Source organism: Balaenoptera physalus, assembly GCF_965194825.1.
Source record: "Balaenoptera physalus genome assembly, chromosome: 9".
NCBI lineage: Eukaryota > Metazoa > Chordata > Mammalia > Artiodactyla > Balaenopteridae > Balaenoptera > Balaenoptera physalus.
In genome coordinates this window covers 22,137,513-22,163,989 of record NC_138888.1, presented here as the reverse complement: position 1 = coordinate 22,163,989, position 26,477 = coordinate 22,137,513, and the positions used below count along the sequence as shown (strand labels likewise).

Genomic DNA, 26,477 nt, shown 5'->3' with positions numbered 1-26,477 from the left:
TATTTTTTATACAGCAGGTTCTTATTAGTTATCTATTTTATACATATTAGTGTATACATGTCAATCCCAAGCTCCCAACTCATCCCACCACCACCCCCACCCCACCACTTTCCCCCCTTGGTGTCCATATCAGGTGAATATTGACCAGCATATGCATATGAGGAAACTACCCACAGTGAGGAGAAAAAACACTGAAACTATTAGAGGCAACAGTGCCCAGTACTCAAAGGGGCCAAGAGGAGTGCCTGTTTCCAACAGCCAGAGTGGATAGCCTCATAATTTACAAGGTGTCAGAGTACTAAGAAGGGTCTTGCTTTAGTAGGAGGAAAAAATTAAACCTAAGCTAAATGCTGCCCTGGTTCTACCTAACAAAGCTTAAAAGCAAGATCTGAAAAAAATCAAACTATTTTCGAGTATCTTAACTATGACCAATAACAAAACGTGAAGATATTTGAGGAATACAAAAGTCTTTGGTACCCAACAAGGTAAAATTCTAGCATTCAATCAAAACTGACCAAGTCTGCAAAGAAGCAGAAAAATCTGACCCATAAATAGGAGAAAAATGAATGGATCAAGTGACACAGATGACAGAATTAGTAGAAAAGGCCCTTAGAAGTTATTTTAACTGTATTCCCTATGTGCAAGAAACTAAAGAATGAATATATAAGTGGAAGCAATACGGAAGATATCTTTTAAAAAGGCCCCAACTGAACTTCTAGAGAGGACAATCTCAAAATCTGAAAGGAAAAATACACTGGATGGCAGATTAGACATTGCAGAAGAAAAGGATAGTGAACTTGAAGACATAGTAATAGAGACTATCCAAAATGAAACAGAGGGACAAAGTACTTGGCCCTACTCAAAGTCCACAATTCCAAAAGTGTGTCTGAAAGTTAAATGAGGGCAGTTGTCCTGAGGCTGAGACAAAATTCGTGGTATAGTTGAAGATCCATTTAACACTGTGAAAAGAAAGTACTCATATTTTCATATTCATATATTAATAAAAGTATATGACATTATGGACTTGTCTCACCTTACAATCTTTCTATTGATGGTTATACACACTGTTTATAAGACCTGTCACTGCTATAGAACCTTAAATAAGGACTAACAAAACTTATAAATAACTTTACAGTTTTAAATAACTAGTTTGACTTTACCAAGTACATATATATTAGTATATTTGGCAGTAATAAAAACCCATGGGCAGGCTATTATTTTTTATGATTGTAGACAATCATCTTATATTAATGCAATCAAAATTGTTAGGAGAGTTTATTTCACATAAAAGATTAATGGTTCTTTGCTTTTCTGATCTACTTTCTAACTGAACCATCTTTTGGTTCATCTACCTCTCCGAGTTTTTGTTGTTGAATCTTCTGGATTCTGCAAATATTCACACTCAAGGTTTTATTACCCTAGATACATGGATAACACACATATTTAATTAATTTTCTTAAATTTGCCCCTTTAGTGTAGTAATAAATAGTATATTGTTAAACCATTTAAATGCAATGAGTTATAAACCACAAGACATTTAAATCTGGATGCCTCATCATCAATTCAGATGTTTTATAATAGAATATATATTCAGCTTCTCTTCACAACCTTTCCTTTATTACTTTACAGAATGCCTAGCAGGTCATGATGGTCACTGGAAATATAATGATGCATAAGACACAACCTTCAAAGAGCGTATGGTCTAGGGTCAGATAGGTGAAAAAACAATTGTATACCATATGTGTGGTGGAGTATGGAGAAAGCACTTCAGGAAGAGAAGTGAGAAGGTGACTAACTGTGCTGGGGTGACAGAAGATGGGAAGAGGGAGTAAGAAAAACTTCACAAAAGAGGCAACCTTTACATCTCAAAGTATCTGTGGAAATTCACCTAATGGAGAAATTGGAAATGTCATTAGAGGCAGAGGAAATAGCAACCGTAAATGCACAGAAACAGGAAGAAACAAGACACATTGTAGGAATAAATAATTTGGGTATTATTGAAGTATCAGTTTTGTGAGGAACAACAGTGAGATGAGAGAAATGACGTAGGAATTACAGAGTAGGTTGAGATAATAAAGCACCTTGTATAATATGGTAAGGTTTTGAATTTCATCCTAAAGCAGAAGGAAGATTTCTCTTTTAGAAACATAGCTTTGGAATTTGGAAGCAGTGTGTAGGACACATGGGAGGTAGGTGGAGCTTAAGGCCAGGACACCCATCAAGAGTCTACTGCAATAGTTCAAGGACACACCATGAGGAACTGAATGGGGCAGAGGTAGGAAGAGCTGATTAAAGAGATATTTAGGAAGAAGAATCAACAGAATTTGGGAATTGTTTTTGTGTGTTTGTGTGACCTGAAGACGAGGAAAGAGTGAAGGATCACTCTAGGGCTCTAGCTGGGATGACAACAGGGATGGTGGGACTTTTGATGAAAGAGGGAAGGAGGAACAAGCCTTGAGGGAAAAATACAATTCTGGACATGTTGAATATGAAGTGTGTCGGGTCTACTTAAGCAGAGATATCTAGTATATGGTTGGAAGTGCAGAAGTAGGAAACTAGAGCTTCTACCACAGCACAGTCGTTGAAAAAAATGGAAGAGGAGAAAAACACTCAGTCCTTGTAAATATGTAGAGTAACAAGGAAAGCAAGGAAGCCTGTGACAGAACTCTGCACTGCAACATTTATTGGGCTAACGGAGGGACAGAACCAAAGATGAAGATATGGAGAAGGCATAATCAGAGAGGCAGTAGAGAACACAGGAGAGGGTGGTGTCAAGAAAACCAATAGAGGAGAATGATTCAAGGAGGAGAGAGTTCAAATGCAACAGAAAAGTCATATTGAATAAGAAATGAAATATGTCCACTAGAGTCACCAATTAAAAGGTCAGTGGTGGCTTTAATGTGAATAATCACAGTCGAGTTGAGCTATTAAAGCCAGATTCCTAAAAACATAGGAGATAAAGAACTTGACATTGCTCATACAGATTAATATTTAGGTACGTCAGTGACAGAAGGTCTAGTCAACAGTTGTATTAACATTAATAGTAATGATAGTTATTTTAAAAAGTAATTATGGAGTACTTACCATCAGGCACTGTACTAAGCACTTTACATGCATTATCTTGTCTAGGAAATGTATATGATTCTAAAACAGTCTTTCTCTAATGCCAAATTTCCATCAAATTGCTAATATTCTACACAAAAAAATCCAGCTTGGTTATCTATACTTCAAGAATAAGGACTATCTCTAAACTTCCTTTTCCCCCCATCCAGTAAAGTTTGAGCAAAGTAGTAAAAACCCAGTACCTTTTAAAACTCTTAAAAATATACTGACTTCTTGCTATAGGCACCACTTCATATTAGACCACAGAAAAGATTTTTTGTTTTACACTATCAAATTCTACACAAGTTTAGAAGCTCACTGAAGAGACAAGACATGCAGGTGGAAATTTAAATTATAGCTTTAAACATCAATTAAGTGCCACTGCATTTACAACAGTACTATGTAAGCTCAGCAGAGGAGCAACTGCTATGAGCTAGTGTTGTGAAAGAAATATTTATGCAGCTGGTAGAAGTTAAATAAGGGCTTGAAAATTCCGACAGGCAGAGACGAGGCTTTCCAGGAGGTGGAAATGCTTGAGTAAAGGAATGGTGTGCATCTCACAAGTGCCAAGAATTCATGGCCAATGATGTATTGAGCAAAATCTTCAACTGTTCTTTGTCCCCAAGTCAGCCCATTTCCGACACGTATTTTTTCCTTCCCTATAGCTTAAATTCATCTCTTTATCTATATCTCCCAGGCACAAGCCTCTGTTCATATTCTGTTTCAACTATGACAACCCCTTCATCACTCAGCTCAACACCACTGGCACCTCTACGGATCCTCAGTTCTATTTCTGAAGTTCCTTCCATCGGTCTGATTCGCCTATCACCCCAGCCAGTGTTCAGCCCATGGTTTTCTAGTACGCTAAAGATTAGGACTCATAGTTTCTTTCTGTGTGTCAAAAACCTTCCCCAGACCACCAGATATCATCCCACACTTCCCACATTTCCCTTTCCACTCTCTCCACTCTCTTCACTTTCTCCATTCTATCTCACTGCCGTTTCCCCACACTAATTTGCTCCAAGACCCCCAGCAGCCAACTAGACGTTTCTCTCTTCCCAGCCTCCCAGGGCTCCTAAAGTCATTCTTTATGCTCAAGGCTCCAAATCATGACTTACTGCTTGGAAACCATTCAACACATATAGAAAGAACAGAGCTGACTGCCATTGAGTTATTCAAGTATTAAGACAATGTGGTTTGATATAAATTTTTTATTTAAGTTGCCTTTAAAAATATTTGTAATGGCTGCAGGTGTGTGTGTGTGTGTGTGTGTGGACTAGAAAGAGAGAGAGAGAGGTTGAGAAATGGGAGAAATGGGAGTTGACAAATGACAGCTCCTCAAAGACAGGCCACATTTTTGTTCAACTTGAATTGAAAAGCATTAGCAAGGGCATGTGAGGACTTAATCCAAAGAAAGGCAGATCAGTACGTCCTTCAAGCTATTGTTCAACCCCAGATTCTAAATAATAAAATATAAACTAAGGCTTTGGGAGCCCACATTCTCTTCTGAGAGTCAGATAATGTATAGATATATATATTTTAGTAAGGCCATAGCATCGCTTTTCCCCAATCACCTGGTGATTAACCTGACTAAAAACTCTAGCCAAAATACCATAGCTCTGGTTTAGACTACACTCTGGACGTTGCCAAAACTGGAAAACACATACTTTCAGTTCGAAGCTCTGTTCTCTCACTAAATTTCACTTCGGCTGTACACGGATCATTTGACCTCCCTTCTGAGATGACTAGTTGCCACATAAACATTATATAATTACAATTATAAGCCCAAATCCAAATTATTTCATTTCTAATAAGCATTATACTATTACTACTAATTTAATAAACAGGAAATGTCTGTGTCTTAAGCACTATGCTGGACACAGCATGCAAAGAGATAAATAAAACATCACTAATAAAATACAAGAGCCTCAAAACTCACACCTTTAGTTGTAACCAATGAATGATGACACAATTTTAAGAGTAAAGAAATTTACAGAGCACTAGAGAAACACTGAGGGGAAAGTGAAAAAAAAAAATCTGCCTTCAGAAATCGCAAAAAAATGTGTAAGAAAGTGACATTTAAGCTATATCTCAAAGGAGGAAGGAAAGAAGAGAAGGGAAGGGATATATATTGAGGATGGACTATTTGCCAGACACAAGTAACATAGTACCCCTGTTGCCACCATTTTACAGATCATGAAACTGAGGCAGGACACCTAAAGTCACTTGCTAAAATGTCACACAGCCACCTTCAAAGCCAGCTTTGTATGTTCTGTCCAATGTACAAGCTCCCTTCCAACGACAAGGAAGCATTTTCCAGGTGGAAAAGAGAATGAATTATTATTGCTACAGTTAAAGTTTCTTAAAAAGTGCCTCTTATAAAATCTTTACTTGGAACGAATTAACATTTTCATCATAATTTTTTATCTGTCCATAAAAAGCTTTATAAAACTAGTCCTAGAAAAAAATGCCTGAGGTCCAAGGTCACTTAAGAGATCTGTGAAACTTTTAAAATTGTATGTAAAGTGTTGTTTATATATGCATTTTTCTGGGAGAAAGGGTCAGGAGCTTTTTTTCAGAGTCCTGAAGAGGTCTGCGAATCCCTCCCTGCAAAAGGCTAAGAACCACTGATTTAGAGAGCGTTTTGCTAGGTTGTTTAATGTTTTCCAAAAAGGCAAATATATAGGTAAAATCTAGTTTCATATATAAAGAAATATATTTCACATGTCGTAGGAAAGAATATTAATATAGTTTATTAATAATGTAACAACTTGATAATGAGACATTAAGTGATCCTTTCCCATGTTTCTAATAGCTACTCAGGATGTTAACAGTGAAAGGATCATTTAGAAAGCTAATTTCCTTTTCATCATGCTTGTTAAGTGTTTACTTTAATTCACATCCTGTGTGACCCTATGGGAAAATTTTTAACTAATACTGGGGAAAATCCCATAGGGTTACACAGGATGTGAACTGGGCCTGTACTGAACTACCTTTGGCTTGAAAAATAAAATTAGATAGGTGAGTTTCACTTTCTGTTTGTCATAAGTTCCACTTTCTGGTTCCCAAAGTTTAGATTCAGAGCCTATCTGCGTTTCTGAAACAGCAGCTCAGGAAAATCCCCAAATCCTCACTGTCTTTTTCAGGAATGATGTCTCAGTGCGGCAGAGCAAAAGCCTTTCTGCAGAAAATAAGGGGTCGTGCCCATCAAGGAGAGTCTGCTGGAGCAGCCCCAGAGACCTCCTCCATACCTGTGCTCACAGAGCTCAGCTGCCGTTTTCCATTTCCTGTGGAGAACACACATCATACCACTTCCCCTATAGAAAAAAGAGAGCAGCCCAGCTTAATTGCTGATGGAAACACTGTCATACTTTCCACTGGCCAAGCTTGAAACCATTACTGATCTAACCTTCATTAATTTTTCCACAACAATTTGCAGAAATGTCAGGAAGCAGCTGCATGAAAACTGATTAATTGTCCTTATCACCGCTACTTCACCAGGCTATATATACATATTTTTTCCAGTTTAAAAATAAGATTTGGGATTTTTCTGTTTTGATTGGTACTGATGGTACTATATCTTAGTCTGAAAAACCCAGATCTATTTTTGACACTTCCAATGGCCCAACATTTTCAAATCTGGAGGAGACCCCATATAATCTGGCACGGCCTCCATGAAGGAAAAGATTGCTTCCTGCCGATTACTCAGTTATATCCGTTTAAACAGACGTTAATGAATTGAAGTCTTAGAGCAACACTGCATTTATTAGTCAACGACAGAAGCTAAATTCACTTCCGAAATGTGAATTAGAAAATCCAGTGCCCCTTTTCTATTGTTTCACTTTCTTCTCTCCCTCATCATTTTAGCTTGCGCTATACCATCTGTCTCATGCTATCAAATAATGTGCTGTGCATGGCTGAGAAACAAGTGGAACAGTACACCTCATAACCCCAAGTATGCAACCAGTGAACATCTATAAAAGTGGTACACAACGGAATCTGGCCATATGGGGATAAATGGTTACAACAAGCTTAGCTTCTCAGCCAGCACTCAGATTTTCAGACGTTTAACTGGTTGGCAAAACAACAACTAGTGTTCAAGAAGAGAAACACTAACAAACATTTTTTTTTTTCAAAACACAAGAATTCAGGTACAAATTTTCAAAGGTATATTTGCCAATGCTGCTGATGAGAAGGCTTCAAAAGCGAAGATGAAAGCGCTGTCAAGCCCTTGAAATGGAGACAAAGTCAATCCACAGCAAGCATTTTGCAGCACTACTAAACCTTTTGGGTATGAATGTGTTTTTCCTTCTCCATATTGCCTGAATACATAGAAGCAAGGGATTAAAGCTGAACAGACCTGGAACCAAACGACACAGTACCTTTCGGAGACAGCCCCGAGAGACTGGAAAGAGTTCCTCCTAGGACTGCCTCAAAATAATCCAAAGGCTCCCTTCGCCCCAGATATGTAGGTTCCTAGTCTAATCCCAAACCAAAGAAAGATAGAGGTTGGGCAATGGTGATGTGAGACATTGAAATAGTAACTGGACATGTGGCATAGTGACCCAGACCAGGGACTCCGGAGCCAGAATACCTCTTTTGAATCCCATATCTGACACTTAGTAGACATATAAATAACTTTTGGCAAGTTACCTAACCTTTCTGTGCCTTAGTTTTCCCATCTGTAAAATAGGGATAACAATAATACTGTTAGAATTGGTAAGAGAATTATACAGTGCTTAGAAATGGCACTAGGAAATGAAAGATAAATATTAGTAATTAATTCTCTATTTCTCTGCTGATTTCAGTCTTATGTTAGTCTAAACCATGTGACAAGAGCTCCTTAATTAATTTAACAAAGCCCACTGGGTTGGATGAAAGATTTCCCCTGCTAATATGGGGATACCAATATTGCCTGAAATACCACCACTAAAACGGGGTCAAGCAACCAGGATTAAATTTTCTGCTCTTTCTGTTGACCCTCTCAGGTGTCTTAGGACAACATGCTTTATGATGCTGTGGGACCCAGGGGCAAGCACTGCTGGAGATTACCCTACCTCCCCATCCACCACCAACAGGCCTGTAAGTGAGAGGTGGGAAGGCCACTCCAGGCCAGGGAAGCACAAAGAAAGAAGGAAGCTGGCTTGGCCTTCATCATAATAAAAGGGCTTGCTGAATAAGACCAAGGAGCTCATTTCCCCAGCCCTGAAATCAGGATTGAGGTGCCAGGAGGCCACACAGAACAGGAAGGACACCACTTTTAACTCCTGCTCCACTAGGTGACCTTAAGTAACTCACTAGCCTTTCCAAGGCCTTGATCTTCTGCAGCAAAATAGAAGATTTTATCTAGATCAGAATTTCTCAACCTTCTTGTTACCATGAACCCCTTTGACAGTCTGAAGAAGCCTGGGGATCCCTTCTTAGCATCATGTTTTAAACTACATAAAATAAAAAACATAGAATTATAAAGGAAACCAATTATAATGAAATACAGTTACCTTAAAAAAATTTTAAACAAATTTGTTGACAGGAACATATGTGACTCTATTAAAAATTAGAAACAAGATATAGTGCAGGGTAATATATACAATGGAATATTACTCAGCCGTTAAAAAGAATGAAATAATGCCATTTGCAGCAACATGGATCGACCTGGAGATTATGATACTAAGTGAACTAAGTCAGACGGAGAAAGACAAATATCATATGATATCGCTTATATGTGGAATCTAAAAAAATGATACAAATGAATTTACAAAACAGAAACTCACAGACTTAGAGAATGAACTTATGGTTACCGGGGGGAAGGGTGGGGAGAGGGACAGATTGGGAGTTTGGGACTGACATGCACACACTGCTATATTTAAAATGGATAACCAATAAAGACCTACTGTATAGCACAGGGAACTCTGCTCAATATTCTGTTACAACCTAAATGGGAAAAGAATTTGAAAAACAGAATGGATACATGTATATTTTAAAATAAATAAATAAATAAATAAATTTTTAAAAGATATAGTGCAGGATAATATCCACCATAATTTTGAGTAGTTATAAAGATATTCTGAGATATTATCCACAATAGTAGTGGGACATGAAAATATCTGTGATTTCTACTGGCAACCAAGTCACAGATGCCGCTAAAACTACTATCATCTGTTGCCTACATTAATAATGGAGGGAGTGCTGAAGCTCAGTTAGATGTTTGTGAAAATAAAGTTTTAATTTTTCTCTCAACCAAGTTCTCAGACCCCCTGAATTCTATCCATTTGTGGTTAAGGCCCCCAACCTACGTAAATAATAAATCCCTTTATCATTTCACTGATCTCGGATCAATGATTTAATTGTTTCCCTAGCTCCCTTCACAGAGAATATTCATAAAAGAAATTGGAACTATCCTATCCTTTCCAAATGTGTGGAGAAAACGGATTTCCAGGATAGAAGTATCTTTGCCCATCCCTACGGAAGTGAAGGGAGTACTTATTGACTTGGAAATGAGCTACCCAAACACTCCCAGACCCTCTCAGCCTACAGGTGTATTCAGATGAAGTGGCATCAACACCAATTAACCACAGCTCCTGTTTCCAGCTCCACCTGCTCTTACAGGACCTCCAGTCCCCTTGAAAAGTCCCAACCAAGTATTTCTAGGATGCCAGCAAGGGGGACTTATAAGAGCCCAAAGGGAGTCTGACAGCCAGTCACAACACCATCTGCCACTTCTCCCTTCCTGCGCCAGCTCCCCCTAGTGTCCTCAGGAAGGAACCACTCTGCTGCCTCTGCAGATGGTGCCCCTCAAGGGTACGCTCACGCCCAGATACAGCCAGCAGAGCCCACACCGCCGAGCAGGAGGGGTTCCTGCCTTGGGTCCCATGCTTCAGAAAGGCCACATACCACAAATACACAAAAGAAATGTATGGACAAATATATGGGCACCTCTGTCACTGGCATCCAGTTGTCCGGTAGCACTAAACGTCCCAGCTCTTGACTAGAGCTGTTTAGGCCGCAGGAAATGCTTTTCCTCATCTTGCGCCCAATGTCTTTGCTCCAGTCAAAAAGTGAACGAGTTCAAATGCCCTGAAGGTTTGTGGGCTGTGACACTGCAAAGTGTGGAGTTCGACATCATTTCAAAAGCAGAGAAGATGTAAGCAGCATTAATGCTTAAGAAAAGACTATCTAGGTTGCTTCCATGTCCTGGCTATTGTAAACAGAGCTGCAGTGAACATTGTGGTACATGACTCTTTTTGAATTATCTAGTCAGTCATTTCTCTCAAATGGCACAACCAAGTCTTTTATAGCAAAGTACAGTAATGGCAGCATCTTTTTTCTTGCTTCTCTTAGTGATCTGATCAGTGGTTCTAGAATTATTAATAATTAGTGCAGCATTTGGAAAAAGAATCACACATGGTACCTCAGGAACATTTCACAAGTAAACAATTCTTATTCTTAAATTTGTATAGATGTAAACTGCATAAAACATGACACTAATTCTTTACATTAGCAATTAAAAGAACACTGAATCCTAAACCTGTGTGTAGATTTACTTTGATTAAAATATTTAAGAAGACAATAAAATTTCTAGAAAATATATTTACAAGCTTTAGCTTTGTTTAAATAATTTAGATTTTAAATGTTTTATACATTCATTATCACATGGATTTGCCTTTTCATTTTAAAGTAATTTTGGATATTTAATAAGAAAAATCAGTGTTTTAAAATAGTTTAGTTTTTGAATTTTTACTTATCTAGTTTACGTTGTTGATGAAAACATAGTGATATTTTGTATACTTTGAATACAAGTAACATTTTATTTTTATATCCCTTAGCTCATTGAGAATGTGTGCAAGTCAAGATCTTGGTATAAGTAGCTTCTTTTTTGGAGTTCAGAAACAATAAACTAAGGGGGAAAAAAGGAAGAGAAAAATCTAAAAATTGTCAATCTGCTTAAATTTTTAAAGCTTGAAAACAATGAAAGTAAGCAAACTTTTATCAAGCATGACCCATATAAAATTCACTAACAGGACATTACAAATTCTTTAATGAGGATTTAATTACTATTCACAACAAAAAGGAGCCAGAAACTTATTCTCACCAAATCCACAACTTAAACAGGTCAGATGAAATCCCTGCAAATTCACATTCTTTATAAATAAAGATTTAGTCACTGATCCAGTTAAGAAGAAGGCATGTGGGCCTCCATTTGAACTCTTGCCCTGGAGGCCCCACAAATATTGGTGGCAACAGCCGAATCCCGAGTTGTGTGTTCTTAAGTCCAAACCAAGCTTGGCTTCTAACCAACTCGCCGTCAAGACTGTCATGAAAGCAGTCCACCAGGTTTTCGTCTCTACTCCTCTTCAGAATCTCACGGATTATTATTTTAAACAGAGGAAGAATTTTAGAGGTTTTGCAGATATATATGGAAATGCAATTATATTATATATATAAAAATTAAGAGGGTGAGTAGTAGAATAAGGGAAGGTTGAGTTACTTGCCCAAGATCGTAAACTAGTCTATGAGATCCAGGGCAAGAACCTTGATGGTTTCCTGACATTTCAACCAATGACTTTTCTAACCAATCACTGCTCCCTACCTACCACAGTTAACTACCCACATAATGTTTATGTGTTGCCATGTAATGTTGGTATTATTCAATTCAGAAATCACTCATTAAGGTTTTGATAATATTAGAAAATAAGACTTAGACATCATTGAGTTACCAAGAGTCATCCTTCTCATAAGTTATATATCTTATTACTAAATGTATAAACTCAAGCATGTTTAATTATAATAGACATTGCAGAATTTATACAGAACATTTCCAAACGTAATTCTCTAAGATTTCTAAAAGAGGGTTTAAATGATAATGATACCATGAGTAAAAAGATTTTAAAATGTGTGCTTCAGAAAATGCTAACTAATTGCATCTGTTCTGAAGAATAATTCACAGTGCCAACTTTAAAATGGAATTAATTTATTTTAATTTAAATTTTTATCAGATTTCCAAAATATATCAAACATATGTATATAAAACAGGGTACATTAAAAATAAGTGATTATAATCCTAGCAATGTTTAAAATAAAGTAATAAATATCTTCAAATAAATGATTAAGTTTTCTTTGTCCACTGGCTCACCTCTATATTCTAAGTAAAATCCCAAGTGAACAGATATTATATCCCATATGTTGTACAGGCCAACCACATTTGTGTCAAAAAATACAAATATAAAATATCTGATATAGAAAAGTTTTTCAATATCTGTAGCTAGCTCTTTAAAATAAAATGTCTCATCATAAAATTCTTAAGAATAAATTTCCATTAGGTATATATTTAAATAGCTTAAGAATAAAAGCTTAGATAAGGACTCTGAAGAGCTCTATTTTTATTGAAAGTAGTAGAAAATTTCTTTTTTTTTCATATGACAAATATTTATTGAGTATTGACTCTGTGCTAGGTATATATTTATCTTCCTAATTCTTTTAATGTTCTTTTTTTTTTTAATATAGTAGAAAATTTCTTGATAACTAATCAAAGTATTTTAAGTCTTGTTCCTGCCACTGGTAAAGGTTCACAGCACATAAATTTAAAAGCACACATATAGTTCTAGACATTTTGAAAAGACTATATCCCTTTTACCTGTAAATGATCAAAGGGAATTTTATAATTAATTAATCAACAATTTATTAAAATGATCCTATTATGTATTTCCTGACCAGGTGGCAATTTTCCATCCACTTACAACAACCTTACGTTTACATATGTTGTCAAATCCCTCCCTGTTAATACTATATTTTCCAGGTAAAAACATTTAGTTTACTCGCATTTATCAAAATGGAAAATACAAGTCGTTTGTCAACATCCGTCCCTATCCTGGATGAATGAATGAATGAATGAGTGAATGAATGAATGATCTAGGTACACACATCAGACCAGTTCCTGTCCTCTCCTCCATGGCCCCAGATAAAAGGTGTAAGAGTATATATATATGCTTAGAAAACAATATAGGCAGGCACAAATGCATACTATTTAGAAAATAATACCGAAGTGAAATTAACTTTTTTCTCTCTCTAGAATTAAAAAAAAATCCACATAAACATTTTATTTTCGTCAATAAATATTTCCAAATTTGGGTTAGTGCGTTCTTAAAGTATGCATAATAAAACTTTCAAATTAACACAGAGTTGAATTAAAATATTTTAGTTATCTCTACAAAAATCTATGTTAATATGTTCATCAGCTCCAAAAACTCAAAATTTTATTTTGATATAATAAAAATTATTGACATTTATAATGAAAATTATTGCCATTTACACAAATATGATTCACATATATATATTTTATTTGATTTGGAAACAAAAGAACCCAAGATTAAGAGTTCTGGGACAAAAGTCCCATAGGTTTCTTAGTTCAACTTAAATTTTTGACTATTTAAAATAGACGTAAACATGGTAGCATGTTATAGCTGACCCCTAAACATGAATGTATGCTGAAAAACCAAATGGGGGGGGAGAAAATGAAGGTCTTGTTTTCTTATACATCACCAAGGTGACATTAAAACAAGTCCTGCAAGACATAAACCTATCAGCCACAGTTGTCAGCTGGAAAAAAAGTAGAAAATTATAAAAATGAGGTAATAAATAAAAAAGAGTAAAAAGAGAAAGTATTACCTGGCAAGGAACATATCGCTAACTCTCTCAGGTTTACTGTGCCCAAGGAGACCAGCCTAAGTCAGACTCAGTGGTCCTTCCCACTTCTGAGTTTGATTGCTGGTTGAAAAGATCTTGACAGTGCTTTCAAAGGTAGAAGATGGCCCTACATTTGGAGAGTTCCCTGAGGCTATTTCTATGGATACACAAAAAAGCATACTGACCCTATCTATCCCAAGGCATCTGACAAGACAGAGGAAAATCAGCCTGATAAATCATCCTGCCAATTCAATTCTTAAGGGAAAGGAATTCCAGTGGTGTAGTAGGTAAAGTCTGATGAGAACATATGACAATTTCTTTAGAAGCTCAAACAAGTCCCATTACCATTAATCTAATAACTGAATTACTATATTGTAGCAGGTTGAACACATTTTAGGGTTTACAATGGCAGGAAAGAACTTTGAGGGGTAAAATCAGGAGTATATAATACTCACCTCATAAATGTACTTCCATCAAGCTGTATACTTATAAAACAGGGAAATCTACTTATATTGTCTAGTTTCCCATAATAAGGAAGTATTTTATTTTAAATGTTACTTTTTTTTCTCTACTCATTTATATTTCCCAGCACTCAGCCTGGGACACAACAGGAACTCAGTAAATGTTTATGGATTGACGGATCAAGTGTGTGAATGGATAAACGAATAAATGAGTGAATGATTATAAACACACACTTACCATGTGCATGTACTATTAAGCATCCATGGGGTAAAGAAGCAATTGCTTCTTCCTCCACTCTACTACTCCTTTTAAATTCTCTCCTTTCATTCCTTTTAAATTACAGGGTGGCAATGGACATAGTATACATCATACACAAGAAACCCCTCATTCAGCTCTCTAGTCAAACATTACCACCTCAGAGAGGGCTTCCCTGACTTTCTATCCAAAACACTACACCCTCCTTACTTTTTAATCCCCTTAACTTACTTTATTTTTCTTTATAACACCTATCAAAACCCAAGATTGTATGGTTATTTATTTGTTCATTGTTTTTTCCCCCAATAAATTCAATGATGTCAGGAAAAAAATATAAATAAATAAATAAATTACGGGGTGGCCTGATACAATTTAAAATGCCCCTCTGTGGTAATGTGAGTGCCTCTGTGAAAGTTCTTTTACTGTGCCCAATTTGCTGTACTAATTGATTAAAAAAAAAATCCACTAAACATAACCTTGATACAAATGTCATCCCTTCACACTCTATAGTAATATGCTATTCGTCTTAACAAAGTAATTTTTAAATTTTTCTTTAAGTTCTATTATTATTCCTAAATGTTAATAGTATCCCCATTACCTCCTACGAGATGACTGCCTCTCTGCCCAGTTTCCTAAGGGTGAATGTGACACAATATGCCTGTATGTGACAGTGTGTTTTGTCTGTTTATTGGCACATGAATACCCTAAAGGACAGGAAAAGAACTGGGGGGTGTGTGTGTGTGTGTGTCTATGTGTGCGTGTACTTCCCTGGATTGTTCTCTAGAAATTTCCTTCCACGTGGGAAAAGTGCCAAGGAGAGCCCGAGGACTTCCCTGACCCTGAGCCAAGGGTGTGGCAAATGTGCTCACCCTAACCAGCCGGGTGCTTAAAGGGAAGCGGTGGGAAGGAGGAAGGAGGAAGTGAGAAAGAGGGAGGCTCGTAGTCAGTGTTGAAATCTTGGACCTGTGAGAAAATCATCTAGGCATCCAACATGTTTGCAATATTGTAAAATTTACAAAGACTTCTCAGGACTAACACATTCTCAAGGGGTACCTCAAAGACCAGCCGGTGAGCTAAGATCTACTGAGGCTTCTATAAACTTGACCCGTCAAGGATAAATCACTGAGGAAAGCTCAGCCTTTCTTTCACTGATGGAGTTTAATTATATGTTCAAGACAAGGAATAACCTTTAGAATGTTTCCCCCCCTGCTTAACTGAAACCTCTTCAAAAACCACTCTTAACCCTTAAATTGTTGAATGCAGGGGCCCTTTCTTAGATGACATTGTTACCACTTTGCAGCACTTCACACTGTGGGGCACACCTTCCTTAAATACAGAGCTTCCAGCTCAGGATCTGACATACCAGGGGCAATAAGTAAGAGCTCCTCTATCTGTAAAGGTCCTCTCCCCTTAGCTTCTTTGACACTTGCCCCTCTTAGTTTTCTTGCTATGTTTCTGACAGATAAAATATTTTGGATTCCTCTATCTGACCTTCCAGGCCCAAGTGTCTTCTCCCCTAGATGCTTCCCTACTTCTCCAGCATCAAAATTAATATCACTCTCCTCTGTGTTCTCATAACTCTTGGCGCTACTCCTGTTGTCACACTAATCATGATCTGGTTTGGATTTCAGTTAGTTGAGTACACTTATATCCCCACTCAAATTTTCAGCTACTTGGAGACAAGACCCTTCTCATTTTTCTCAGTACACACCTCTAGCACAGAGCAAAACTTCTTGCACATGGCTTGGTTTTCCATAAATGTTGGCTGGATTCAAAAGTTTACTAAAGTCGTTGCATGGAATTTTTAACTCCTTCCTCTTTTCCACCTCTCATGTAGGCAATCATGTGCCAAAACCTATAGACAAATGATTGCACTATTTCTCCCATCTGTCCCCTCCTTCGTATTCTTATTACAACCAACTTAGTTCAGAAACTTATTACCTCTCACGGAGACGATCCCAATGGCTTTTTAATTTGTCTACCTTCAGGTTTTCTACCTCTTATTTGTGAGGTGAGGTGAGGTGAGGTATATTTCAAAAATATAATCCAATCATATTACTCCTTAGCTCAAAATTGGTTATTTAATGTCTGCCAAACTGATGTGCTACTTACTCCTTCAAGGTCCTCTATGCACTCTCTAGGTCTCTAGGTATCTTTCTTTCCTCTCTTTGGTTTCTCCTCTTCACCTACCAATGCTGTGTTCCAAACACATCATGTTACTTTTCGTTCCTATGACACCCACATTACCCAGCCCAACTCTTTGTCTATGTGGTTGTAATTCTCTCCATCTGTCCAAACCTTGCCTGTCTTTAAAGCCTTCCTCAGGAAACACTTCCTGATCTCCAAATCCCTCCCTCCACATTCCCATGAGAAAATGCATGTGATTTCTTTCTCCTCTGAATTTGCAACACATTTTATTTATACATTTCTGATGGTGCTACTTAAGCTTCCTTATATCCAAGTCAGTTATGTACTGATCTTGTCTCTCTTTTGGGTTTACAAGCAACTTAAAGACTAAAATGCAGACTTACTCATCACTGTAGTCCTCCAACCACCAGAACACTAAATTGCATATGGCAGAAACACCATGAACATTCATTGAATTTAACCAAATTAAAGCTTTTACAAATAGCCAAAAGAAGCTCAGGTTCCATGTAAGAAGGATGGAGGCTCAAGCCAATTTAGTGTTGGTGTCTGTGATGATTGGTGTTCTCAAAATTTCCACTTAAGGCTGATGACAGAATCAAGCTCTGCTACAGTCAATGAATAATTTATTTGTGCCCAAACATTCTGTTAATGGAAATCTTTTTATGGCTCAAGATCTAAAATATATTTACTGCCCTTTGGTTATTAAATGTTTGCTTTAATCATTAGTACACAAGGTAATGACAAATGATAATTACAGGATCGTTATATGCTTTTAAACTGATTGAATCAAGAGTGTCTCTGCTGAAATTCAAAAACTTCTCAGTGCATGGGGATGGGAGTGGATTACATTGGGACCGGCCGACTCACCGCTACCAACAAATTTAAGAGCCTAAGGATCTTGTTAGAAACACCATCAATTGAGAGGACAACTTGCAATTCGAATGGCTAATACACTTTTTCGATTTTAGCGCTCAAGTAAAAATACCCCTGCTTCCCTGAACTAGACTGTTTCAATCGAAGGCATCATAGTAAAGAAAAGAAGAAGTGCCTGTGTTGGCGCATTCCCTTGATTTTCCAGCCTGCCCAAAAGTGTTCCTTTGCTGTGCTGTTTCAGCAAGTTGTGAGGTGACAATGCTCATGCTTATCAAAAGGAAAAGATAGCTATTTTTCCCGTATGTTTTATTTTGGCAGGCCGAAAGGCACACTTCTGGCTGCTGTTTAATCTCCCTAATATGATTAAACATGTGTACTCTGACAAGTACACATGTTCCTAAGGAGGTGAATTTGTGGGGGATTTTGGCAGGGGTAAGGTTGAGAAAACCCAAAACATCCTAAGCTCTTGGGAAATATTTAAGGAGCTGGAAGAACAGTAAAAAGAGGAAGAAGACTCATGCCTTCCAGTGAATTCCTGTTTCCAGCTATAAACCCTCATGGGAAAAAAAAAGTTGAGTAGTATAAAGTATAAGCTTTTTATCTACTTTTATATCAAACTCAGTACACAATCAAATTCATCATCCTGAGACCCAAGCCAGCTTCTCTCTTTACTTCCTTTTTTCCTATTAAAAGTTCTATTCAAACTCGCAGGCTCAAAAGCCTGGTGTCATCACTGACAGCTTCCTCCTGCTCCCTGCCCCCAGAAATGCGTATATAAGCGTGCGCCCGTGCACACGCACACACACACACGCACACATACGCCTCCTACACCCAATCAGGCGGCCCTACGTGGGCCTCCTGCACATTCTCTCATCTTGTCTGCGTCCTGTCAACCCTTATTGCCGCCACTGCAATTCAGATCTTCAACACCTGCCTGAACTCCCAGTGTACAAAGTCAGATCCGAAAGTGCCTTGGGTCCAACTGTCAAGTTTCCACAGGACAGATCTAGGCACTATGCTCTCGGATATTGGGTATATGGAATCCAGGGACAATTATCAGAGGCAATCACCTGTGGAAGCATCAGGAGAGTCCTAAGGAAAATACTTTGAGCTGAAAGTAGCCACAAAGGCACCAGGATGCAAAACTTGCGAAGTGAGGAACTAAGGAAGAGATTGGAGGAAGTTAAGTCAGACTTCCAGCACAGGGTAGTATAGCCATTATTGATGGAGTGTAATCTATAAAAATACTGAATCACTATGCTGTACACCTGAAACGAACACACTATTGTAAATCAACTGTACTTCAATTAAAAAAAAAAAGAATTCCCTGAACTTGGGATTCAAGTGTTCACTAAAGTTTTCTTAGTGCTTTCATCTGTGATATACGTGTGGGAGGAGAGGGAAAGGGCATATAACATGCGGTGACAGCTCTTGTGTGAATTAATGCTAAGTGCCTCCTAAGTGGCTTCTGTGCTTTCAGGGACTCTTGCACCCACTCACCCCACCCTCACCTCTACCCCCGCACCATCCAACACAACCTGGCCTGATTCAGCTTCCTAAAATGCAGCTCTGATGACATCACTCTTCTGCTGAAAAATTTTCAGGGGCTTCCCAGCACCGCAGGCCAAATTAAATGTACATCCTTAGTCCTGAAGCCAGAGACAGCTGTGCTCCACAGCCACATGACCTGTATCTCCCAGGAAGCCTCTATATTCAGAGGCCATGTTTTATTTTATCTCATTAAATCTTTTCAGAGGTCAATTGTTTTTGTTCCCATGGTCAAGACAAAGACAATACATCCTTGTAGGGGAATGTAGGGAGTTTTGTTTGGTTTTGGGGGGTGGGTTTGTTATTTTACTTCAAGACTAATTTTTTGCATTCAAAAAGATCACCTAGAAAGCACATAAATTTGTTTATGGCTCTGTTCTGGATATTTAATTAGTATCAGACTTGCTGATTCATCTCCCTAATATGATTAAAATTAAATCTGTGCCCAGGTATCAATTTGCAGTCCCCAAAATGAATTTTAGATGAAAACTCACAATCAAATATTTTTATTAGGGGGCTTCCCTGGTGGCGCAGTGGTTGAGAATCTGCCTGCCAATGCAGGGGACACAGGTTTGGGCCCTGGTCTGGGAGGATCCCACATGCCGTGGAGCAACTGGGCCCGTGAGCCACAACTACTGAGCCTGCGCGTCTGGAGCCTGTGCTCCGCAACAGGAGAGGCCGCGATGGTGAGAGGCCCGCGCACCATGATGAAGAGTGGCCCCCGCTTGCCGCAACTAGAGAAAGCCCTCGCACAGAAACGAAGACCCAACACAGCCATAAATAAATAAATAAATAAATAAATAAATAAATAAATAAAACCCCAAAAAAAGTTTAAAAAAATATTTTTATTAAATTCAACGAATATTTATGGAATATCTATTAGTTTTTTCAACCACCATTTTCAAGGCTGAAGAGGACACCAATGAAATAAAGATGTAGTCTTTGCCCTCAAGCAGCCTACAATGTGGTAGGTGAGATAAAAGCCCCACATAAATCACTTTACTAAAAAGCATAAGCACAAAAATACATACAAAAAAAGAGACAGGAGAGAAGTAAAAAGCATTAAGGGGATTCAGAGAGAAGAAGAGATAAAGCATGAAGATCTCTGAAGCGGATGATGCTGTTCAATATCTAATTTAGTAATTTAGTAATTCACAGGGAAACTATAACCAAGGGAATCAGAATTCCAAAAGCCATTCTTGATCTATAAGGATGTTGCCTGGAGTCTATGAGATTCTCAGAGCAGGGGAGTGACTGGGTGAATTTCACGTTATCATCAAGGAAGGGAAGGTACACTGCCTCCAAGATTCCCTAAAACTCTGAGATCTGATTCTTCCCCCAAACTCCAATATGGCTTCTACTTCCTTATATGTTTCATACTAAACAGAATATACAGATCGTATCAACAAAGCTCCAATATTTGAACACTACCAGTCAACCAGACCACTGATCTGGCATCGAATGACATATTGCCTGTAGTTGGGAGAACCAGGGTTGAATCCTGCTTCATGACTCACTAATGCTGTGACTTTGAGCAAATCACTCAACTGTAACCCTTAGAGCCTCTGTTTGCTCATATACAAAATAAAATGTAAGTAATATCTACATAACAGTTCTTGCCTTAAGTGAGATCACGTAACATGGAAGCCATTGGTAAACTGTACAGCATTACACAAATGGTAATTCAGGTCACCCTAGAAACAGGGCATTCTATGTAGCCAGTAAAAGATGAGAGGTCCCGCCACACACAGCCATCCTACACTGCAAGCTAAAGGAAGGAGACGGGAAGAATGAAAAGCAGGAGGAGTACTATGAAATGACATAAAAGTAACCCTCAGTCAGTTTTTCAAATGGCTACAGAATGCTCAAGGAACAAAATGTGCTTTGCTCATACTACTGGTTTAATTAATCTTGCTGATAATGAATAAATGAATGGGTAAGGAGCTGAATGTATGAATGAATCAAGGTATAGTCAAGTGAAGTGCTTGAAAAACAAAGCAGGAGGAGTCCAGTATTATAGAAGAGGTTAAGAAAATAATTCTGGAAAAGTGAAACCATGTAGCCTGAGAAGCTAACAGTAATGGGCTCCACTCACAAAGGCTGTAATGGCAAAACAAACCACAGTCCTTATAGTAAGTAAGAGCTTACGAGTCTATAGGTTTCACATCGGTTTAGTAAAATTCAGTCATAAATACTGATACCCTCTTCAGTTACCTTAAAACACAAAGGACCCAACAGAATAACTGTATGCATCTGAAAACCTATAAAAATGGCCCTATATAAAAGGAAACATACTGAAGGCCACAACGCATTGAAGCTCATAAGGCTTGCTCTGAATTTTATGTGATAGCAGGAAAAGTTGTATCAAACCACAGTGAACAGAGAGCAAATCTTATCTGCAACCTCATCAAATCTTTATAAGACCTACTAAAATGTGCCCAAGTTAAATAGATTAAAAGTTTCCCATTTTATTTTCCATACTGGTGTAAGTAATGACAAAAAAAGTAAAAACATAAATGAACAGATGGATGGATAAACACTGAGTCTGGGGAAATCACAAAATACAGCAATTTCTACAGGAAATAGAGTTATACAGTTTGGATTTTCTAACTTAAAGTAAGATTTCAATAGCTTCTGACTCCAAAAACTACTATCATAACTATGTAATTCTCACCAAATTAATTTCTGCTCTGAAACCTGATTTTCTCAAATGAATATGGGATTCTTAATTCTTACTTTTCAAAGATTAAGCAGCTATAGCAAAGAACCTGACTCTGCAGAACACATCCAGTGAATGCTAACAATTTTCACCTTCCTTCTTATCTTTCCTCAGCTTAAAGAAGACATACCACTTACATAATTCTTAAATAATTACGTCCAATGCAATGAGAGCATATAAATCTGTGCACCTGGGTTAAAGGTCTATAGTCCAGCTACTATTACCTTAAAATGAATAAGGTCAAGACCAGTCAAAAGCCCTGGCTATCTGAAGGAAAATGGCAGGACATGAAAAGTCACATTATTATAAAGTAATTTGTATTTATTATCTTTTACAAAAAGTACCATAAAAGAAAGACCATTCTAATGATGCGGGTTTTTTCCTTTTATATCGTGTAAAATTTTATCATGCAAACTTTCCCTTTTTATCTTTTTTACCTTGTTTTCTCTTACTACCAATTTGGAGTGGGGGAAATTGGACAAATTTTTTAAATTTATTATTTGAAAGAAAAATCCTTGCTTGGCTCAATGGACAAGACCAGGCTCAGGCGATAAAGTGATTGAGAGGTTGCTGATTATGTTGTATACAGCACGAAAAAAGCTTACCAATTTCATATGAAGTGTTTCCTTACCCAGTGTTTGGTTTAATGTTACTCATCTCTATGTACATTTCTATTATGTCCACGATGATAGGCTAAAGAATCAGTCATGTGATTAATAAAATACAATTATTGTTACATTTAAACCATGATTGTGACTATTGCCAACATGAATCACTACTGTCAATAATCACTACTAGCTACCGAGTCTCTACCTCCTGTCAGGAGTTTAATCCTCACATAACCTTATGAATTAAGTAGCGTCCTTATGTAATTAACAAAAAAATTATTTTAAAACACAGTGACCTCAAAGAGCTGACTTAACCAAAGACACCCAGAATTCATGGTGAGATAAGCAAGAAGGCCAATCAATGTCCATTCTCAGGAGGCACTTACAGAACAGCTTCCTAAACATAATTTAAATTAGGTACCACCAATCGAAATTTAACTGTAACACAGTGGGGTACCTTGGGAATAACTGTAAAAGCCAATCCTTGTGAGTAGAAGGAAAATTAAATGTGGCAGACAAAGACATTTAAGTGAGTAGTTCAGAGTATCAATTTTCATCTTCTAACATCTATTATGACTATTGAAGAAATTAAGGCTTTGCTTTTGAAACTTTATCATTTCTCTTCGTGATGGGTTTTTCAATCTAACTGCCTTATATCCCTCTAATTATCCAAAAAGTGTTCCGAATGGCACCGTGTGCCCATAACAATGGAAATTACTGGTCACAAATGAATCTTGGGTAATGAACCTCACAGGCCAAATGAAAAGATTCCCTGGGTTTCCACACTTGATATTTCTGCACTCACTGGATGCTCAAAAGCTACACTAACAAATCAAGTTCCAGGGAAGCAGCCTCAAGGAAGATTATTTTAGACAAAGCAAAGGCAGTTGTCAGCACTGTATAAACCATATGCGACAGTATCACTGAAAAATCACCTGACCCCACCACATCTGAAGATGCCCAGAGGTAAAGCAGACACTACTAGTTTGGTTTGGAAGTCTGCTCGCCGAATGATTAGACACTTTCCTCTCTTATTTACCATCATTCATCAGATTTTTAAATACTTCTAGTTTATCCAGAGGGAAATTAAGTAACGAGATGCACAATTTAGAATCATGAATAAAATTTAGAATTTCAGAAACTAAAATCTTGTGACCTAGACTAGGAATACAAAATTTTTTCCAAATTTTCTGTGACTGTGTAAAGAGTTAATTAAAGCATGAGTTTGCCTGGATAAAAACAAAAATTACCAAACCCTAAAATCAGTATCATTTAGATTTCTGATGTCAAAAATCTGTTTGACAGAGCAGGCTTTACTACACTGACATTTTAACAGTAGCCAAAGTCCTGTTCCCACTAAATTCTGTCTTGGCAGTGCCAAGAATTTGCTAAAAGCCTAAACTCTTCCTGGTTAAGAATTCTCTACCTCAAGAGCGTTCCAAAGCAACACAGTGCAACAAGGAAGCTGGATTAAGCAAGTCCTTAAGATTTCTATTCTTATCACAGAAACTAAGCTTTCTGCAAAATGAGAATGGTTTAAAACAAGGAGGGTGGACTTCCCTGGTGACACAGTGGCTAGGAGTCCGCCTGCCAATGCAGGGGACACGGGTTCGAGCCCTGGTCTGGGAAGATCCCACATGCCGCGAAGCGGCTAAGCCCGTGCGCCACAACTACTGAAGCCCGTGCGCCTAGAGCCCGTGCTCCGCAACAAGAGAAGCCACTGCAATAAGTAGCCCACGCACCACAACGAAGAGTAGCCCCCACTCGCCACAACTAGAGAAAGCCCGCATGCAGCAATGAAGACCCAACGCAGCCAAAAAAAGAAATAAAATAAGGAGGGTTACTAATTTACTCAATATATTCTTTACACCTTAGATTTGAATCTGATACTATACAGTACAATTACACGTATCTCACTAAAAGTAAAATTCGATATTCTCACATTACCTCAAGATTACAACAAGCAAATAATCATTAGAACAGTAAATGAAGGGATCTGGTTTCAAACTGTAAATGACAACATTTTCTAATCTTCCCATTTTTCTAATCAGGATAGTTCCGCCGATGTGGTAAAGACTTATCAACATTTTCATTTAGATAGCATCCCAGACATCTTTCACAGGTTTAGAGATCCTCAAATTATTACTGTCAAAACTTCACATAAAGCTTAATATTTTGCTTGAAAGATCTTTCCAATAATTTTGAAATCAAACCACATAGAAAGTACTTGACTCAACTTACCCAGTGGTTAAATGTTAAAGAACTGGTAAAAGAGTGTCCCAAACAAATCAATTCACTTAATTTTTCAAGTAGATCTGATTACCATCGTCTTTTAAAAAATTCAAAGACTCCACCTAATGAAGAAAGAAAAAAAACACAACAAAGAATTGCATTTAAACCAGAGCAGCATTATATGATCTATACATTAATAACACAGAAATCAAAGCAAGATTATTATTATTATATCTTCTCCTAAGTTACTGTGCTACTTAAAACTATAAAACAACAAAAGCATCTGGCAACTAGATTAAATTTTCCAGTTTGGAAATAAAAAGAATATTCAAGCATAGAAAAAGCAATAAAATAACAAAGTGCAAGAGCAGAAGAGTTTATTTTCAGTCCTGATTGGCATACAGAAGTGATGACTACATAATGTCAGTTAGGACATGTAAAATCAGAGATGAGGAAAAGATGCAACTGACTACTTTGGAATTCTATTCATTGGTTCTTATTAGTTTATTGGTGCAATGAAAATGTGTAGGTTGCAGTTCTTTAAAACTGTTAAGCCCTAGGTACAGGCAATTTCTGTTGAGGAATATAAACTAATACCCAGACAGATCATTTGGAGAGAATTCACTAGCATAAATTTCCAAATCATTCTTAGAATGTTATACCTTGTCTCCCACAGAAAGTGTTTACTAAAGATCCATAAACAGCTTAATTACGGTTCATAAATAATATCAGTTAATTCTATTCATTTTACCAGTAGATGTACCTTTTCTGAAGCTCAAATATTAAATTGCTATCTTAGCTCCAAGAGAAAGTTTTAGAGAAGGAAAGCTATATCTCAACTGACAGAACCTAAGATAAATGGGATTCTGGGGGGCAGAGCAGAAGAGTGAGACCGAAAATTGGACAGCTTCCAGCTACTTCTGAATCAGGTCCCCCCAGGGTAGATTAAGTAATTTTAAAGTCCCTGGACATCAGACACAGCTATATTCCAGTGAAAGTTCAAAAACCTATTGCAAGGCCATAAATACATGATTTTTTACTATGCAATTTGGAATTGGCCACATATTGTCACTCCCCTAGTCTCACTACACATATTAGGAAAATTGACAGTTACTTCAGTTGTAAAAAAAAGGAGATTGAAATAGATTTGCTCCCACTATTTGAAGGTAGATGCTCCAACTAAACAAAACAAAAAAAAAATGTTCCTACCAACGGAGAAGACAAATAGCAATAATTATACTAAGTAGAAACCCATGGTAGTCATGGGAAATGTGTTTTCACTTCCAAGACAACCAATGTCTAGATTCTAGTCTTGCTGCTATTCAAGAAATAGTTATCTAGGAAACTCATTTGGATGTGGTCTCAAATGGCTTCTTCATTAACAATGATAAACAGCCATAATTATTATTCTAGGGTTCTTGCCATCAATATGACAAGACAAATGTCAAATGGTTTGGTTATTTTAATTACACTGGACCAACAAATATAGCACCTAAACAATGAGATGCAAAATGGTATATAATTTGCACGCTGAGTATCTAGAGCTGTGAAAATATTTTTTGGTACTTTTACAGGCCCTTTATGAAAGAGTTACAAAGGCGCTTTCAAATGATGTTGGGTAACTAACTTCCTATAATCTCTGGATTCTTACATGATGGTTTTGTGCTAGCATACTGTTTAAGTTAGTCACTTTCCAAGAAAAAGCTAGGGCACATCCCATCATGATGCAGAATGACTTGAAGATTCTTAAGAATCCTTTTCTCACTGATTTTTCCATGTATAATATGAAACTGACCTGTATAAGAGTCTAGATCTACAATCCCTCTTTGTGTCATTGTTCATTTTTTTGG

At 37.4% G+C, this 26,477-nt stretch overlaps 2 protein-coding genes across 11 annotated transcripts in view; one reads left to right on the top strand and one right to left on the bottom strand.

Annotated features, from left to right (window-relative positions):
• HIVEP2 (HIVEP zinc finger 2) overlaps positions 1–26,477 on the bottom strand; it is a 203,407-nt gene that overhangs the window by 72,687 nt on the left and 104,243 nt on the right. For 7 of the 10 annotated variants that reach the window (XM_082474357.1, XM_082474355.1, XM_082474359.1 and 4 more), the window contains one exon: positions 24,637–24,749. The exons of the other annotated variants lie outside the window; for them this stretch is intronic. The gene's annotated coding sequence lies outside the window, so the exon portion shown is untranslated. The remainder of the gene's footprint in view (positions 1–24,636; positions 24,750–26,477) is intronic. 10 annotated transcript variants of the gene reach the window in all.
• LOC309666875 (uncharacterized protein) overlaps positions 1–26,477 on the top strand; it is a 367,169-nt gene that overhangs the window by 254,842 nt on the left and 85,850 nt on the right. The window lies entirely within an intron of this gene.